Source organism: Leopardus geoffroyi, chromosome E1 (assembly GCF_018350155.1).
Source record: "Leopardus geoffroyi isolate Oge1 chromosome E1, O.geoffroyi_Oge1_pat1.0, whole genome shotgun sequence".
NCBI lineage: Eukaryota > Metazoa > Chordata > Mammalia > Carnivora > Felidae > Leopardus > Leopardus geoffroyi.
In genome coordinates, this window is record NC_059330.1 from 10,010,198 (window position 1) to 10,030,017 (window position 19,820).

The 19,820-nt window shown below is 44.0% G+C and overlaps 1 long non-coding RNA gene across 1 annotated transcript; it reads left to right on the forward strand.

Moving 5' to 3' along the window:
• The first annotated feature begins 49 nt into the window (after positions 1-49).
• LOC123604644 lies at positions 50-16,481 on the forward strand. The gene is made up of 3 exons (XR_006715414.1): positions 50-180; positions 10,121-10,510; positions 16,237-16,481. It is a non-coding gene; the product is annotated as an uncharacterized LOC123604644 (long non-coding RNA).
• The last annotated feature ends 3,339 nt before the right edge of the window (positions 16,482-19,820 follow it).

Below are 19,820 nucleotides of genomic sequence, written 5' to 3' on the forward strand. Positions count from 1 at the left end.
GGGGCTCCATCTCATGACAATGAGAACGTGACCTGAGCCGAAATCAACAGCTGGACACCTAACCAACCGAGCCACCCAGGCGCCCCAGCCCTCCCCTGTTTTATGGTTGGGGATTTCACTGCCTCCAAGCTTCATGAAAGATGGTATTTATGTTTATGTCTCATACTCTTCCTTACTCAGGTAATTTCTGAAAGAGGTGTGGAAAATTTCAATTGTATTTCACCACGTCCAAAACAGATCCATTTTCAATCCTTTCTCCAGACTGTTCTATTATTTTTTTTATTTTTTTTAATAAAAAATATTTATTTTTTATATTTATTTTATTTATATTTATTTTATTTTATATTTATATTTATTATATTTTATATTTATTTATATTATATTATTAAATTAATAGATTATTAATTTATTAAATACAATTAATTATTAAATATATTATTATATTTAAATTATATTTATATTTATTTTATTTTATACTTATTTTTTTTTTTTAATGTTTTTTTTTTTTTCAACGTTTATTTATTTTTGGGACAGAGAGAGACAGAGCATGAACGGGGGAGGGGCAGAGAGAGAGGGAGACACAGAATCAGAAACAGGCTCCAGGCTCTGAGGCATCAGCCCAGAGCCTGATGCGGGGCTCGAACTCACGGACCCGAGATCGTGACCTGGCTGAAGTCGGACACTTAACCGACTGCGCCACCCAGGCGCCCCTATTTTATACTTATTTATATTTGAAGGAGAGAGAGGCAGAGCATGAGCAGGGGAAGAGCAGAGAGAGAGGGAGACACAGAATCCGAAGCAGGATCCAGGCTCTGAGCTGTCAGCACAGAGCCCGACGCGGGGCTGGAACTCACAAACTGTAAGATCATGACCTGAGCCAAAGTCAGACACTTAACCAACTGAGCCATCCAGGCGCCCGGGAAATTTTAATTTCCCCTCTGTTAGGATGATCACTGGTCGCCCAAACCAGAATACTGGAAGCAAAAGACAGTGACATAAATATGATGCCATTAATATGACTCATATTAATCCCTGAGGATTAACTCTGGGAAAGCAGGAGGTACCGTCACCCTACCTCAAGGGTGCTTACCTTTTGATTATTGAGTTTGGAGTTTCTTTTTTTTTTTTTTTTTTAATTTTTTTTTTTTCAACGTTTATTTATTTTTGGGACAGAGAGAGACAGAGCATGAATGGGGGAGGGGCAGAGAGAGAGGGAGACACAGAATCGGAAACAGGCTCCAGGCTCTGAGCCATCAGCCCAGAGCCTGACGCGGGGCTCGAACTCACGGACCGCGAGATCGTGACCTGGCTGAAGTCGGACGCTTAACCGACTGCGCCACCCAGGCGCCCCTGAGTTTGGAGTTTCTATTGCAGTCTTATTTTCAACTGGAGAACCTTGTTTCCCCCCTTCCCCCACCGTCCAGCAGTGTTAGAGTCCACTCACCCTCTGGAAAACACCACCCACCCATCCTCAGTCTAGACAGGAATTAGATGGGGTGGTTCAGGGTCCCTGTCCTTGGGCATATTGAAGATATTGCCGATTCTGTCACTAAACCAGAGGCTCACTTAGATGGGTGCCTGTGTCCTCTCGTCTCCCTGCACAGGTCCCTGCACATAAACTGTAATCTTAGGCAGGGATGCACAGCAGCTTTTCTTATCATTCTTTCAGGAACCAGGAATCCCACCCTCTACAGCCCCGTCTCTTGTGAGGAAGTTTTAGATCCTGTTACCCACAGAATTGAACTCCCAGCCTTCTCTGCCTTGTTCCAGATTCAGGGTCCGGCAGTCCAATGGCTTCAGGCCAGCACCCCACTTTGGATTTCTTCCCTATTTCTAGTCCACGGAGATATGTTCAATGTCTTTGAGTCTGATTTTATGTTTAATTTTTGTTCTTTTTTTCTATCTATTTCTTTGCTATATTTAAGGGATGAACTTACAGTGCTATATTAAATAGAAATATCTGTATGATTTCTACTTTGGGAAATGTTCCATTCGTAAATGTTAGGCCGCAAAGAAAAACCTTGAAAAATTCCAAAAATCAACACTCACACTGACCCAATGCAATAAAATTATAAATTAACCACAACGTGATGTTATAAATCACTCAAGTCAGGGAAGAAAGAGGAAATAAACGCCAAAATTATAAACTCCCTTGAAATAAATTTCAACACGAGAGTTAATTGAACAACGTTGGTTCACAGCATTTATCGCTCTCTGACATTATGTTTTACATTTCAAAAAAAAAATTGTCTGTCTTCCTCCAGCTAGAATGTATGCTCCCTGCAGGAAGACACTTTGTTTCTGTTTCGTTCATTGCTGTTCTGTTCATTCTGTTCATCCCCAATGGTGGAAACACTCTGTTTACATAGCAAGCACTCAATAAATATTCGCGAAATGAATGAAGTGTTGAACAAAATTAATCTTACGTGTGCAAGACTGGTTCAACATTAGAGAATTTGTTAGTGTTGGCAGACAGCCCCTCCTTTCCTGCCCGCCACTCCCTTGCAGTGTATTCAATAAAGTTCTATCTCCGCAAAGAAAAGAAGAGGAGAGGAGAGGAGAAGAGAAGAGAAAGGAAGAGAAAAGAAAAAAATTTGTTAGTGTTATTCTCTGTAGCAATACATTAAAGTGTTACAGCAAACGCTCGGCCCCCAGGAAGTGACAATCGACAAGCACTTGGGGAATCAGAAAAGTTTATTTCTCAGTGGTGCGGGCCCAGCAGAGTCACCTGCAAAGGCTAAGCATCCGGCTCAGGTTCTCCTGATCTTTTATATACATGTGCTTCCAGGTTGGGCAAGACTAGTATAGTCAAGCTTCTGGTTCCCAGCGTCTGGCTGATGCAAGCAAGGTTGCAAAAGCCAAAAGCATGCAAAGGGAGTATCTGACCTCAAACATCTGGTTGGCCCTTTTTATTTGCATTTATCAGCTTTCCTCCTCAAAAGGAGGAAAACTCTGGGTCCATAAACTATTTGGTAAAATTCAAGCGTGATTTCTGTTTTCAAAAATGCTTAGTAAGCTGGGAATACAAGGAAGATTCCTAAACCAGATAGAAGATCTTGCTACCAGAAGCTTTCAGTAAACACAACACCCCATGGTGAAATATTAGAAATATTCCCATCAAAAATCAAGACAATCCATGGATACTTGGGTTTTTTCCATGTCTTGGCTATCGTAAATAATGGTGCTGTAAACACAGAGGTGCATGTATCCCTTTGAATTAGTATTCTTGTATTCATTGGATAAATACCTAGTAATGCGATTGCTGAATGGATGGTAGGGTGGTTCTATTTCTAACTTTTTGAGGAATCTCCATCCTGTTTTCCACAGCGGCTGCACCAGTTTGCATTCCCACCGACAGTGCAAGAGGGTTCCTTTTTCTTCACATCCTTGCCAACACTTGCTTCTTGTGTTGTTGATCTTAACCATTCTGACAGGTGTGAGGTGATAACTCATTGTAGTTTTGATTTGCATTTCCCTGACGGTAAGTGATGATGAACATATTCTCATGTGTCCGTTGGCCATCTGGATGTCTTCTTTGGAGAAACGTCCATTCTTGCCTTCTGCTCATTTTTCAACTGGGTTATTTGTTTTTTGGGTGTTGAGTTTTGTCAGTTCTTCATATATTTTGGATACTAACCCTTTATCAAATATGTCATCCGCAAATATCTTCTCCCATTCCGTAGGTTGCCTTTTAATTTTGTTGATGGTTTCCTTCACTGTGCAGAAGCCCAAGATATTTAAGCAGTCCAAATGTCCATCCACAGATGAATGGATAAAGAAAATGTGGTATATATATATACAATGGAAATTATCCACCCTCCAAAAAAGAATGAAATCTTGCCATTTGCAATGAAATGGATGGAAGGAGCTAGAGAATACAATCCTAAGCCAGTCAGTCAGAGAAAAACAAATACCATATAATTTCACCCATCTGTGGAACTTAAGAAAAAACCAAATTAGGGGCACCTGGGTGGCTCGGTCGGTAAGCGTCCGACTTCGGCTCAGGTCACGATCTCGCGGTGCGTGAGTTCGAGCCCCGCGTCGGGCTCTGGGCTGACGGCTCAGAGCCTGGAGCCTGCTTCGGATTCTGTGTCTCCCTCTCTCTCTCTGCCCCTCCCCCGTTCATGCTCTGTCTCTCCCTGTCTCAAAAATAAATAAACGTTAAAAAAAAAAATTAAAAAAAAAAAAAAAAGAAAAAACCAAATTAGCAAAGGGCTCAAACTCACAAACTGTGAGATCATGACCTGAGCCAAAGTTGGCCACTTAGCTGACTGAGCCACCCAGGCACCCCTGACTCTTTTGTTTTTTAATTTAGTGATTCATCACTTACATATAACACCCAGTGCCCATCATAACAAATGTTCTCCTTAATGCCCATCACCCATTTAGCCCATCCCCCACCCACCTCCTTCCATCAACCCTCAGTCTGTTCTCTATTAAGAGTTTCTTATGGTTTGCTTCCCTCTCTCTCTCTCATTTTTTTTTCCTTCTCATATGTGCATCTGTTTTCTCCCTTAAATTCCACATATGAGTGAAATCATAGGGTATTTGTCTTTCTCTGACTGACTTACTTCACTTAGCATAATACACTCTAATTCCATCCACATCATTGTAAATGGCAAGATTTCATTCTTTTTGATGGCTGAGTAATATTCCGTTGTGTGTGTGTATTTGTGTGTGTGTGAGTGTACACAATTTACAGACTTATTTACAGAGAACAGACTCTTCTTTACAGACTTTTAATTGTAGAGAACAAACTGTTGGTTACTAGAGGGGAGAGGAGCGGGGGGGTAGATGAAATAGGTGATGGGGATTAGGGAGTGCACTTGTCACAATGAGCACTGGGTGATGTATGGAATTGCTGAATTACTATGTTGTACACCTGAAACTAATATAACACCGTATGTTAACTAACTGGAATTAAAATTAAAACTTATATATATATAGAGAGAGAGAGAGAGAGAGAGAGATATCTTCTATCTATCTATATCTATGATAGATATATCATATATATGATAGATATATCTATGATAGATATATCATAGATATAGATAGATGATCTCTCTATGTATAGGTATCTATATATCTATATATATTTAGATATCTATCTATCTATATCTATGATAGATAGATCTATCATATATCTAGATATCTATCTATCTATATCTATGATAGATAGATCTATCATATATATATATACAGATTATATATATATATATGATATCTATGATAGATCTATCTTTCATAGATATAGATAGATATCTAGATATATGATAGATAGATCTCTCTCTCTCTCTCTATATATATATATATATATGATATATATAACATATATGCTTGTCTGCATTAAAAAAAAGTCAAGGGACTCCTGGGTGCCTCACTCAGTTAAGCGTCTGACTCTTGGTTTAGGTTCAGGTCATGATCTCAAGGTTTGTGAGTTTGAGCCCCACGTTGGGCTCTGTACTGGCAGTGTGGAGCCTGCTTGGGACTCTCTTTCTTTCTGCCCCTCCTCTGCTTGTGCTCTTTCTTTCTGTCTCTCTCTCTCTGTCTGTCAAAAATAACCATTAAAACAAAGTCAAGACAAAAATGTCTGCAGTCTTTACAACTATCCCAAGAAGTCAAGAAGAAGTAAGTGGTAATAAAAATATGGTGGTGGAGAGGGGCTGGAGAAGACCCCTGACACGCTCTAGTGCAGCCCACCTAGCAGGCCGGGGGACTCGGGTGGTCCACGTGCGGTGTGGTAGACGTAGGCACTGCCTTTCCCACAGGGAAGCTGCATCATGGAGGTCCCCCTCCTCTTCACCCTTTGGCAGCCGGGGCCCTGGCACATGACCTGGACTTTGTCAAAGGATCTATCCACCCACAAGTCTAGAACACATGATGCAGAGTAAGGGAACAGTCCAAAGTTTGAAGGCTTCCTCGTGATTCTGTAATCTACGCCCATGTTGTCCCCCAAATTCCTTTTCCGCTTCAGACAGCCAGAGTGGATTTCTGTTGCTTGCAGTCAAGAACATTAGCTGGTACACTGGGGTTTCCACATATATGGCCTTTTTCCAACTCAGGTGGTGCCTAATATTGTGCATTTCTTATGGTAATCCACTCGTGCATTTGTTCAAACAGCTCTGTTCCAGGGACTGAGACTACAGCAATGTTAGAAGTATCATCAGTGTTAAGAGTCCAAATGTCCATCGATGGATGAATGGATAAAGAAGATGTGGTATATATATACAATGGAGTATTACTTGGCAATCAAAAAGAACAAAATCTTGCCATTTGCAACCACGTGGATGGAACCAGAGGGTATTATGCTAAGCGAAATTAGTCAGAGAAAGACAAATACCATATGACTTTGCTCATATGAGGAATTTAAGATACAAAACAGGTGAACATAAGGGAAGGGAAGGGAAGCAAAAATAATATAAAAACAGGGAGGGAGACAAAACATAAGAGACTCCTAACTACAGAGAACAAACTGAGGGTTACTGGAGGGGTTGATACATAGGGGATAAATCACTGGAATCTACTCCTGAAATCATTGCACAATATGCTAACTAACTTGGATGTAAACTAACCAATAAATAAATAAATAGATTAATTAATTAATTAAAAATTTTTTCAAAGTATCATCAGTGTTCTTCTAGCTTTTTGTGGGGAAAATCCATATTTCTGATTTTCCAATCTGTACTACCTGAACCCTTACTGAAATAAATCTAGTATTCAAAATATGGAACCAGCAATCACAGCAGTAAGCACCTTAGCATGTTAGCTCATGCTGAGGTGAACCAGTTGAATAGTGGGAAGAAGCTCTGGGTCTGGGTTCCATCCTTGGTGCTAGAAAATTCAGAGACCAGAGGGAATGTTTATATTGAGGGTTTTGCTGCCATCTAGAGGACTTGTCTAGTACTGAACTGTGTGCACCGAAATTCAGAGCCCCAACCTGGAGGCTGCTTTTTTTTTTTTTTTTTTTAACATTTATTTATTTTTGAGAGACGGAATGAGGCAGAGCATGACCAGAGGAGGGGCAGAGAGAGGAGACACAGAATCTGAAGCAGGCTCCAGGCTCTGAGCTGTCGGCATAAAACCTCTGTTTTATAAGGGAATTAACTAAAACCTCAGAACTCAAATTCAATTCAGTTTCAAATACAAATACAATTTAAATACAGACTCAAAATTCATCTATTTACAAACTATCTCTGAACTATTTGTTTACTTCCCAGTGAGATTTTGACCCACAGGGAAACACACATGGTGTGAGAAAATAGAGTGGAATTCAGAGCGTGCATCAGCTAGGTCAAGTCAAATCTTCCTTGATCTCTACCACAATTCTAAAGGATCCTTCTTGGTCCTTTAAGCGTCTGACTTCAGCTCAGGTCATGATCTCGCAGGTCATGGATTCAAGCCCTGTGTCGGGCTCTGTGCTGACAGCTCGGAGCCTGTGGCCTGCTTGGGATTCTGTGTCTCCCTCTCTCTCTGCCCCTCCCTCCTCTCTCTCGCTCTCTCTCTCTCAAAAGTAAATAAACATTAAAAAAAAAAATTAACACGTACCTTTGAAGTTTCCTTGGAAGTTAGGCATAGCCACGTGACTTGCTGTGGTAAATGTAAGGTGAGCAGCTCTGAGACCTGGCACATTCTTCAACATGCCCCCCTTTGCACTGATGTCAGAACAGTGGAATAATGCCCGGTGATGAAGTCAATGCCAACTCATGTCCCTGAGTACCACAATAAGCAGAGGCCCCCTGTGGACCTGTGTGGGACATGTGAGATGAATGAAGAATAAGCTTTGTTGTTTCGGCCCCTGGTTATTAGAGTTGCGTGTTACTGCAGCATAACCTGGCCTACACTGACTGATATAGCAGACCTGGAGAAAGGACAGAATGGGCTCTTAAGGGTAACAAAGGCCCGTTGCTTCTCAGCCTTTTAGCTAAGATCAAGTGAAGAGTGACAAAGGCCTTGAATAGATATTTCTCCAAAGATACACAAATGGGCATTTAGCACACGAAAAGGTGCTCAGGGCACCTGGCTCACTCAGCTCAGTTGGCAGGGCATGTGACTTTTGATCTTGGGTTGTAAGTTTGAGTCCCACATTGGGTGTAGAGATTACTTTAAAAAATAGTCTTAAAAAAAAAAAGATGTTCAGGGGCACTGGGGTGGCTCAGTCCGTTAAGCGTCTGACTTCGGCTCAGGTCATGATCTCACCGTTCCCGAGTTCAAGCCCCATGTCGGGCTCTGGGCTGACAACTCAGAGCCTGGAGCCTGCTTCAGATTCTGTGTCTCCTTCTCTGTCTCTGCCCCTCCCCCACTCATGCTCTGTATCTCTCTCTCTCAAAAATAAACATTAAAAAAATTAAAAATAAATAAGATGTTCAACATCACTAGCTATGAGAAAAAGGCAAATGAAAGCCACAATGAGAAACCACTTCTCACAGCCATTAAGATGGCTATCGTGTTTTTAAAAATAAAACCAAAATCAGAAACGAACAAATGTTGATGAGAAACTGGAACGTTTGTGCATGGCTGGTGGGAATGTAAATTGGTGGAGGCATTGTGGAAAATAGTTTGGCATTTCCTTAAAAAAATGGGCATAGAGTTACCACATGATTCAGCAACTCCACTCCTAAGTATATATCCCCAAAATATCAAAAGTAAGGACCTAACCGATGTTATCTATCAATGTTCATAGCAGTATTATTCCCAGTAGCCAAAAAGTCGAAACAACCCAAGGATGAACAAAAAGTGATGTCTACATACAATGGAATATTATTCGGCCTTTAAAAAAGAATACAATTCTGACATGCTACAATAGGAATGAATCACCAAGTGAAATAAGCCAGTCACGAAAGGACAAACATTGTGCAATTCCATTGATATGAGATACCTACAACAGTCAAATTCAGAAAGACAGAAAGTGGAGTAGCCAAGGGGGAGGGGGAGGAGGAACGGGGAGTCAGTGTTTAACGGGGACGGAGTTTCAGTTTGGGAAGATGAAGACGTTCTAGAGCTGGATGGTGATAATAGTTGCATAACAGCATGAATGTGCTAAATGCCACTGGATTATACACTGAAAAATGGTTAAAATGGTAAATTTTATGTTATGTGTATTTCACCACACACACACACACACACACACACACACACGTAACAGCCTCAGTCCACATACTGTAGTGTTTCCACAGATAGAAGGAAGCTTTTGGAGGGGTGATGAAGGTGGCTGGAGCCCGCTCCCAGACTTGAGATCAAAGGAAACCCAAGGGATTGAAGGACCCTCAGAAGTCAGTTAACTTGGGCTTCTCATGTTGCAGAATCAAGTGTGAGATGCAGTGAGAGGAGAGGACTTTGCTCAGTCCTGTGGTTTCCAGGCCACCAGAAATACAAATATATCTGTACTTCCTGACTTCTGAACACGGACTATAAACCGTAAAAAAAAAGTGTGAAGTCTTCCTATTTAAGCCTTTTCTTCCAAATCTCCCCATACACTTGATCGTTAGCTGGCGACGAAACTGAGGAACAAGCAGGAAGAACGTGCCTGACAAGAGGCCCCAGGTCTAAGTAGATGACTTTTTATATGGAGGAACATTCATGTGTGTGACTTTAGATGCGTATATACCTTAAAGCCATGACAGTAATAAAAACATTTCTAGGGGTGCCTGGGTGGCTCAGTTGGTTGGTCGTCTGACTTCAGCTCTGGTCATGATCTCAGGTCATGATCTCAAGCCCCTCATAAGGCTCTGTGCTGACAGCTTGGAGCCTGGAACTTGCTTCGGATTCTGTGTCTTGCTCTCTCTCTGCCCTTCCCCCGCTCACACACACACTCTCTCTCTCTCTCTCTCTCTCTCTCTCTCTGTCTCTTTCTCTCAAAAATAAATGAAGAAAACATTGGGGGAAAAAAAACCATTTCTAGGTCGGTGCACCTGGGTGGCTCAGTCAGTTGAGCATCCAACTTTGGCTTGGGTCATGATCTCATAGTTTGTGAGTTTGAGCCCCTCATCAGGCTCTCTGCTGTCAGTGCAGGGCCCGCTTTGAATCCTATGCCCCCCCCCCCCCCGCCTTCTCTGCCCTTCCCCCACTTGTGCTCTCTCTCTTTCAAAAATAAACATTAAAAATTTTTTTTCTATGTCTACAGGTGGAATTAAATGAATGATATCAAGAGCACGCTCTAAAGTTGCACAAACAAGTTGTGTCTTTCCACAGTGACAACTTTATGCAGTCCTGAAGCAAGGTAATGTAATTGTCAAGCAGGTTCAGGATTCCAAACTCAGTGACATCGCACCATGTAATTAACTCAGCTTCTTATACAGCACGAAAAGCAGAACATAAGACAAGTCACGCGACAAACAAGATAACGGAGGGGCTAACAGACCAAACTTGAAGTCAGTCTGTGGGCGCACAATGGAGATAAGCCTCTGGCCGGTCTGGGTCAGCTCCCGGCTCTTACCGCCCATCACGCTCCAGCGAGGAAGGATCTCGGTTCTGTTCGGAGATCCTTGGGCAGCCGCTGCTTTCTTTTTAAGTGGTAAGACATAGAGGGGTCATGTCTGAAGCGTCTGATAGTTTGGTGCAAAAATCCTCCCTTTTTAGGGGCGCCTGGGTGGCGCAGTCGGTTAAGCGTCTGACTTCAGCCAGGTCACGATCTCGCGGTCTGGGAGTTCGAGCCCCGCGTCGGGCTCTGGGCTGACAGCTCAGAGCCTGGAGCCTGTTTCCGATTCTGTGTCTCCCTCTCTCTGACCCTCCCCTGTTCATGCTCTGTCTCTCTCTGTCCCAAAAATAAATAAACGTTGAAAAAAAAAAATCCTCCCTTTTTAAAGGGATTTAATCAGGCTTGGGCCCCTGCAGACCTCAGGGGTATCAGCTGATGCTGGTTTCTGCAACCCTGTAGCTGTACTGCCCTTAACTGCTTGTCTCACTGCTTGATACAGGCCTCTGCTTGACACGAGTGACTCCCCTGTTCTCTACATTTGCAATCAGACAGATGCATCTTATTTTAATTTAAAAAAAAATTCACGGGGACGCTTGGTTGGCTCTGTTGGCTAAGCGTCTGGACTTCAGCTCAGGTCATGATCTCGCAGTTTGTGAGTTCAAGCCCCGCATCAGGCTCTGTGCTGACAGGTTGGAGCCTGGAGACTGCTTAGATTCTGTGTCTTTCTTCTTCCCCTGCTTGCACTCACTCTCTCTCTCTTTCAAAAATAAATAAAGATTTTTTTCTAAATGTTTAAATATTTTTTCAGATGTATTTTAAATCTGAGCTCTGCCACTGAAGCAGAAACTGTTAGTTGCCCCTAATATCCATCCTTCCTTCTGATAGAGAACTAGACCCTCCTATTCTATTAAATGTTTTGTTGGGAGAGAGATGGCGCTAGTGAGAGAGAAAGAGAGCTCTAGAGAATCCCACAAGGGACAGAGAGAAGCAGAGCTCATCCAGGGCTCGTGTTTTACCCGAAGCTGGGCTCATGCTCACCCCACGCAAGACTCTTGCACGTGAAGCTTGAGCTCGCGAACCGTGTGATCATGACCTGAGCTGAAGTCAGATGTTTAACAACTGAGCCACCCAGGCATCCTAAATTTATTTTTTCCAAAGGAACAAGACTCTGGGTCCAACATACACCGTTCAACACATAGCCCTGCTTTGCTGTGAGCCCATCAAAACACGGCTTCATCTAAATGTCACCACAGCCCCACCCTTCACTGGAATCCCAGGAAAATTCTATCCTACCCTTTGTTTGCTGAATCATCCCTGCGGGTGCTGAGGCCCTTCTCATGCTGTGTCCTGCTACCTCTGGGAGCAAGTGTTGGCAACCATAGGTGCTGTAACAGCAATGGTAGAGGGACAAGGGAGACACCGTGGCAGAAACATAGGCCTCTGGGCGGGGGCTGGCAAACTTTTACCGTAAGGGGCCCGAGAGCAAACATTTTAGGCTTTGAGGGCCAGATGGACTCTTCTGTGACTCTGCTCAACTTCGCTCTGTGCTGCGAAAACAGCCATGGAGAATATGTAAATAATGAGCGTGGCTGTGTTCCAATAAAACTTTATTTACAAAAATAGGCAAAGAATGGACTGGATCTGTCCCAGGATTCCTGGTTAGCCAGCTCCTGCTTTGGAGTCACCCAGATCTGAGTTAGAATTCTGACTCTGTGACTGATTATCTATAGAACCCCGGCAAGGCTTTCCTGAGCCCCAAAGGCTCCATCTGTAAAATCAGAATAACGATACCTGCCCCCCCCAAAGGTGTTAAAAAGGCTCTGAGATAACACACAAAGGGTGCTTTGCCCATAATAGGTATCAATCATAAGTAGATGTACTGCTACAAGTATGACAATTTAGAACCAGTTAAGTCTGCAAGGGCTTAGATTAGTCAGGGAGGACTTCCTGTAGGAAGTCTTCTGGAGCTGAGTCCTGAAGAAAAGGCAGGAGATGGAGAGAAGAGCCAGAAGGGCACTCGACACTCGAGGATTATTATTAGTGCAAATGGTGGCCTGGTCACACTTACTCCCCTCTCCCTCAGACCCGATGAACACAGAGTCTTCAGGTCTCTGTCTCCTCTGTTGCAGAGCACTTCTCAAGGCCAGCAACAGAGTCTAATCTTCCATGCATCTGCCCCAGGGCCTAGAACAGGGGCGAGACCGTCAATATAAATAACCAAAGCTAAGAAATAATTCCAGCAATAACGGCAATAGCAGTTACTATCTATTGAATGATTTCTGCAGGCCTAACTCTGTTCTAGACGCTTCGAATATATTATTTTTAAGTGTACAAACTGAGGGCTGCTGGAGGGGGGTAGGGAAGGGGTACCTACATTCTTTCTGGTATGAGGTGCCATCTTTTAAGAACAGACATGTCATGGACACTTAGAGGATGTTTAAGGAGTGGTGACCACCATAATCTGGATTCTGTCTCCCCTGCCCATCCAAAGGTTGTCACTATAAAGAGATGGGCTCACCTTGCTCTGCCATGGACAGTGAGGAAAGACTAGACAAAAAGTGCCTTTTGATCCCTTTATGCACAGACCCCACCCCCACCCCCTAAACAAGACCTTCCTCTTTCTAGAACATGGGCCTCATTTTCCCTCTTCTTACCTTGCCTTGGGATTATGGTGCAGCTCTGGTCTTTCCAGCTTCCTGGTGGTATAATTAGCCGATGTGGTTCCAGCAGTCTGTGCGAAGTGGGATTACACAAGTCTGAGGGGCTATCGTCATATCCGACTATCTGCATAGCTGACTGTTGCCTGACGCAGCGAGGGCAAGGTTCAGCTTCTCTGGACATTCAGCTGTTACCAAAAGAAGTCTTACATACGTTTGTACCAAAATACAACTATAGGCTTGGATAGACTTCTGGATAGAAAATTCATCCTTGAGCATCTCAGTTTGACAAACCCCACTTCAGGTGGAGTCTATCCCCGGCCTCATGGGGTTTTTGTGGCTTTGCTTGACCTGAAAACAAAAGTTCTCAGGGCACTTGGGTGGCTCGTTCGGTTAAGCCTCCCACTCTTGATTTCAGCTCAGGTCATGATCTCATGGTTGTGAGTTCAAGCCTCACATCAGGCTCTGCACTGACAGTGTGGAGCCTGCTTGGGATTCTCCCTCCCTCTCTCTCTGCCCCTCCCCCAATCACAATGTCTCTGTCTCTCTCAAAATAAATAAATAAACTTGAAAAGAAAAGAAAAAAAAAAACAACTCCCTGGAGGTGTCCTGCATTTCCGCATTCAGACCCACGTATCACACTTGTTTCTAACTTTTTTTTTAAATTTATTTTGAGAGACAGAGTGCAAGTGGGGAAGGAACAGAGAGGGAGAGAGAGAATCCCAAGCAGGCTCTGCACTGCCCAATGTGGGACTTGATCCCGTGAACTATGAGATCATGACCTGAGCCGAAATCAAGAGTTGGATGTTCAACTGACTGAGCCATCCAGGCGCCCCTGTTTCTAACTCTTTTAAGTCAGGACAGAAATGTTTCTAACTTTTTTAAGTCAGAAAACCGGGAACTGAAAACCTCTCAGTTACTTCCATTCTCAAAAAAAACACACCCATGTGAAATCTGGTTATCACTTCCAAATCACAGGACCCATTAAATTTACCAGACCAGATCTCGATGCAGCGTGGTGTAAAGAAAAGGGGGGCTTCGGACGCAGACAGAACCACGTTCCCATCCTTGGCTCTGCCTTTTTATTCACTAAAAGATCTTTGGCAGTTCTTTTCATCTCTCTGACGACAAGTTTTTCATTTGCAGAATGAGGCGAATAATAATGCCTAACATCCCAGGCTGTCGTGAGGATTAAACACAACACTACTTGACGAAATGAAAAGTCCCTAGGACAACAGCCGGCACACAGTCTGCACTCAACAAACATGAGTCTCTTGTCTCTATCTTTTTATGTAGATACCGAGCATGTAGGAATAGACCCTTATAATAACGGTATCTGGGGGAAACGTCATCCAAATTTATTTGATGACTGTGGGTAGACAGGCAATCAAAGGACAGGGGCAAGAGGATAGATTATAAAGGTTCAGGCCCACTTGTCTCCTTTTGAGGGTCAGGGAAACAAAACAATTTTAAGTTAAACATCAGTCTCTACATACTAGTCATCAGAATCACCAAGACTGATATTACATCGGAGCCTATGTGAGTCTCTTCCTCATCTGCAAAATGAGAGCTCTTATGGCGATTAAGTCTTTCAAAAGGTATGTCCAGTGGCTGCTCAAAAATGCTAGCTGAAATTATCACCATGGTGGTAATGATTGTTACTATTATTACACCGTGAGAGGCTTCAGTCTTCGGATCCTCAGGCTGTGGGGACTTGTGTGAGGCCCTTGCCAAGATCCCTTCTAGCTTTGTTTAGTTTCTTTACAGCCGTCACTCCCAGCAGCACATTAAAGATATGGGCAGTCCGAACCTGAGACCCTACAGAGGCCCTAGAATCCCTGCAACTTTGTGACCCTTATAAACACATTCCTTTGGCTTCACTCCTGGACACTCTGAACTTGCAGGTGTGGAGTCGGGGTGGAGCACGTATGTTCGCCCACTGTTTCCCACTCCTCTCTTGGGTCACTCCAGACCCTCTTGGTCTCGTGTGGCTCTGGTTCCAGCTCTGCATGGGCTCTAGACAACTTCACACAGGGGAAATCTGACGGTACCTCCCTTCCTGCCCCTACTGTGCCTCTCTCCTCTGCCCCAGGGCTTCCATATTGACAATGCCTGGGGGCTGTATGCACAGCCCTGAGGTGCCAGACAGTTAAGCCCTGTGGAGTGAATCATTGGTCAATGGGAGATAAGAGCTGGTGGGTGCATTTATACAGGTTCTTGGGCACAACCCTACAGACCCAGCAATGCTTCCTACTTGGTAGCAGCCCACTCGATAACACCATCTCACATTGACTCCCCTCTGTCCCTGATTCACTCCCCTTGTTCTTCACTCCTGCTCCCTGGGCATGTGCTCCTTGACATAGTCCTGCTGTGAGCCCTCTGCCCTCAGCTCTGCATCCTGGGGAACCTAGGCTAAACCTTACTGGGTGATTGAGATTTGGGAGTTATTCACCAGCATGATGGCAATAAAAACACTATGAGTAGTGGTGAGTGGAGATGCAAATAATCCCATGCAAGCAGAGGGGAACCTCATCCGTCACAATTACTCAGGCTTTTGCCTCTCGTCGAAATGAAGTTTAGTGATAGGTCTGCCTTCTGGTTGAAAACTGCCAATTCCAGTCACACTGTGAAAAGCCACAGGGCTCCTTTGGCAGCTTCCAAGAAGCAGGTGCAGGACAGACCTCGCTAAAGAGCAGGCCCAGGATCTAACTGTAAAAGTGGCAGAGTTGGGGCACCTGGGTGACTCAGTGGGCTAAGCATCCAACTTTTGATTGATCTCGGCTCAGGTCATGATCTCATGGTTGGTGAGATCGAGCCCCACGTCAGGCTCTGCGCTGACAGCGAGGAGCTTGCTTGGGATTCTCTCTCTTCCTCTCTCTCTCTCTCAAAATAAATAAATAATTTTCAGTTAAATAAATAAAATAAAAAAGTAGCAGAGTTGAAAAACAGAATGCATAGGCACACCTGGGTGGCTCAGTCAGTTAAGCCTCTGACTTTGACTCAGGTCATGATCTCATGGTCTGTGGGTTCGAGCCCTGCATCGGGCTCTGTGCTGGCAGCTCAGAGCCTGGAGCTTGCTTCAGATTCTGTGTCTCCCTTTCTCTCTGCCCCTCCCCCACTCATTCTCATTCTCTCTCTCTCTCTCAAAATAAATATGAAAAAAAGGAAAAGAGAATGCATCATCTTGATGGCCTCCCAGTTATAGTCTGAGTGTGAAGGATAAGAGTGGAATCTGAGCTGTGAAATGATGATGTTTGAGTAGATTCGCCTGAGAAGCTTGAACCTGGAAACACCTCAAACCTCCTTCTCTCAGAGGAGACTATACCGCAACCTCTGCTGAGGCAGAAGCCCTGTAAGATGCCACATGTCCTACTGAAGATTCACCCTTTCCACTCTTGAGTCTTTCAAAGTAAGTAACCAAAGTCAGCTCTCTGTATCCTAGACAAGAAAAAGTCTCTGCTCTGGGAGAAAATAGTACACGTACCATAGGGCTTGCGGGCCCTGGCCACAACATATGGGAAGAACCCAGGGGGCTTGTGGGAGAGCAGATTTGAAGCTGTTTGATTGGGGGAGAGGTGAAAGATATGCCTGGGCAAGGGGAGTTTCCCCCACTTGGGGGCCCTTCATCCACAAGTCAAGATCCAGAGCTGTGGACATGATACCTAAAGCTAGTCCTAATTGACTGTTGGGATGGAACTTGGCCTAGAGAAATGAAAAGGATATTACCAGAACTTCCTTGACACAGCATCAAGGAAAGGTCAAAAGGATTATAGAAGTATGGACACTGGAACTGATTCACTGTGTAAGACCTAAGAACCCATCAGAGGACACCGCTTTTATTAAGGCCACCAGCAACTCTGAGACACCCAATGGTGACCGTCCTCTCTCGGCTAGTGTGGACAGTGAGAGGTCAAGAGGCCAGGTGACTGCATTTAAATATCAAAGGAAAGTGAGTGTAATTATTGTGTTGGAAAGCAAAGCTGAACCAGCCATCAAGGTTCCTTGACCCACAGGGATCTGGAGAAATGGCTAACAGATCATAGTATTACTAGAGGGGAGAAAGATGCAGACAACTGAGCACAGCATGCTTCTTTATATAATTAAAAAGAAAGCAAGAACTCATGAGCAGAAGGCTAATGTCAGCTGCCATAATGGAAACCACATTTCTTCTCAAGTTCCCAAGTGAACGTTAGTTCACAGGCCCAGAGCTCAGTGTTTGAAAGGGAAGCCAGGTCCCCTTAAGGACGGACTGTGCAATACCACCATAAATCTCTATAGTAAAATTTTCCCCGATCATTCTCCTAGGGAGACTTGAGGTCATGTGCCAGGGTAACTATGCATCACGGTAAAAAGAATACCCAGATCTGAGATAAGACTGATTGGAACCAGGAGACATCACATGCTCCTGTGCCTAAAATGAAGGCTAATCGAGTCCAGGCTCAAATCTAGCTGACAATGGGCCCAGTGAGTCTTCAGACCCGCTCGGTGGTTATTTCCTCAGCCCCAAAGTAGGAATTGTGTTAATGCAATAGACACTGTTGGTACCTGGCCCACATCCCCTGGGCACTTAACTATTTCTGTGCACTGTAATCAGATAGCTTCCTACTGCAAGCATCGGTGAGTCTTTGGCTGTGGTCTTTTGGCTGGCTTATACAGGGAGCAGGTTGGGCTTTCCAGAGAGAGAATCTCAGGTCAGAGAGGTGGGGATGTCAGAATGCATTAAGTCATGCCAGAGGATCCACTGGCTGACTATATTTCCTAAGAGGTCCCAGAGGTCACCTTCCTCTGTAAAACAAGGATTGAATTCATGAGAAGGCTACTGTTACTGGATTATTGAGGACCTGAATGGTGGCCCAGGTCTTACAGTAGGAGATGCTGTTATAGAATTGTATTCCTTAGTGTCAATGGTCATGACAGGATTCCAGAATAGCAGAGCCCATGTGACAGCCCTAAGTTGTCAGAGACACGATAGATATAATTTCCACACAGGTGGGAAAGGTACCAAGAGTGCATTGACCCACAGGGATATGTGGGAATGGCTAATGATGATTATGTTCTTGGAATGAATAGATGGGCAGTGTTATGGACTGAATGCTTGTGTCCAAAATTTATATGTTGAAATCCTAACCTCCTGATGTTATTACGAGGTAGGGCCTTTGGGGGGTGATTATTAGGTCATCAGAGAGCCCTCATGAGTAGGACGAATGCCCTTATAAAAGAGACCCCAGAGAGCTTTCTTGTGCCCTCTGCCTTCTGAGGACGAAGAGAGAAGATGACCGTCTATGAACCAGGCTATCAGCAGACACAGAATCTGCTGGTGCCCTGATTTTGTACTCTCCAGTATCCAGAACTGTGAGAAATAAATGTTTGCTGTTCAAGCCACCCAGTCTGTGGTATTTTTGTTATCGCGGCCTGAAGGGACTAAGACAGGCAACAAACAAGGGAATTATGAGGCTCACATAATCAAAAGATCAAGATTAGATATCAGAAGGCTGATGTCACTACCATGATGGAAAAGTCATGATCTTTCTTCAGTTTCCAAACCTGAGACAGTTCTAAGATCTGAGTCCAGCAAGAAAAAAGGAGGCTAGGGGCACCTGGGTGGCTCAGTTGGTTGAGTGTCCAACTTCGGCTCAGGTCATGATCTCACGGCTCGTGGGTTCAAGCCCCATGTCGGGCTCTGTGCTGACAGCTCAGAGCCTGGAGCCTGCTTCGGATTCTGTGTCTCCCTCTCGCGCTGTGCCCCGCCCTCACTCATGCTCTGTCTCTCTTTCTCTCAAGAATAAATAAAACATTGAAAAAAAATTAAAAATAAAAGGAGGCCAAATCTTCTTCAGAAACCCTGAAATGTCACAACAAATATATATAGTAGCTATTCTCTCAATCCTTTCTCCAAATAGGCCTTTAGTCATTTCTGAGGCATAATCAATACAGATTTTCCTAGAATTTGGCAGAATCTTCACATTGGCTCCCTGACCTATTGAGTTAGAGTCATTAAAATTTTTTTTTTTTTTTTTTTTTTTTTTAAGGAGAAAAAAAGGCCAACTGGAAGCTCCTGAAACTATTCCTAACCTCTGGCCAAGACAATAAATCAAGCCACATGGCATTCTGGGTAGAATGACAGATCACAGCCTCCCAGAAAGATGAAAGAAGGATTGTGGTTCCCATTCTACTTTCTGTCTCATTCATGGGCGTATGGCCCTGCAAAACCCAGATGGATCATAGTGGATGCCGACGGACTACTGTAAATTTAACCAAGATGTAGCCCTAACGTTAGTTGCCATTCCAGACTCACACAGCCTCTGACAATTAGGATGTGGCTATTGATTGAGCAAATACATTGTCTTCAAATTCCATTAAGAAGGAGGCTGTAAAGCAATTTGCATTCACCTGGGATGAAGAATAGCCCAAATCCAGCCTTGTCCAGTCCTTGTTTCATTCTACTGATCTCAGTGCATTGGTCACTGTGCTCCAGTAAAATAGAACTGAGAAAGACAGGGGTTTATTTATTTATTTATTTGTTTATTTATGATGTTTACATGTTTATTTATTTTTGAGAGGCAGAGTGCGAGCAGGGGAGGGGCAGAGAGAGAGGGAGACACAGAATCCGAAGCAGGCTTCAGGCTCTGAGCCGTCAGCACAGAGCCCGACGTGGGGCTCGAACCCACAAACCATGAGATCATGCATGACCTGAGCCACAGTCAGACGCTTAACCGACTGAGCCACCCAGGTGCCCCAAGAGAATTTAT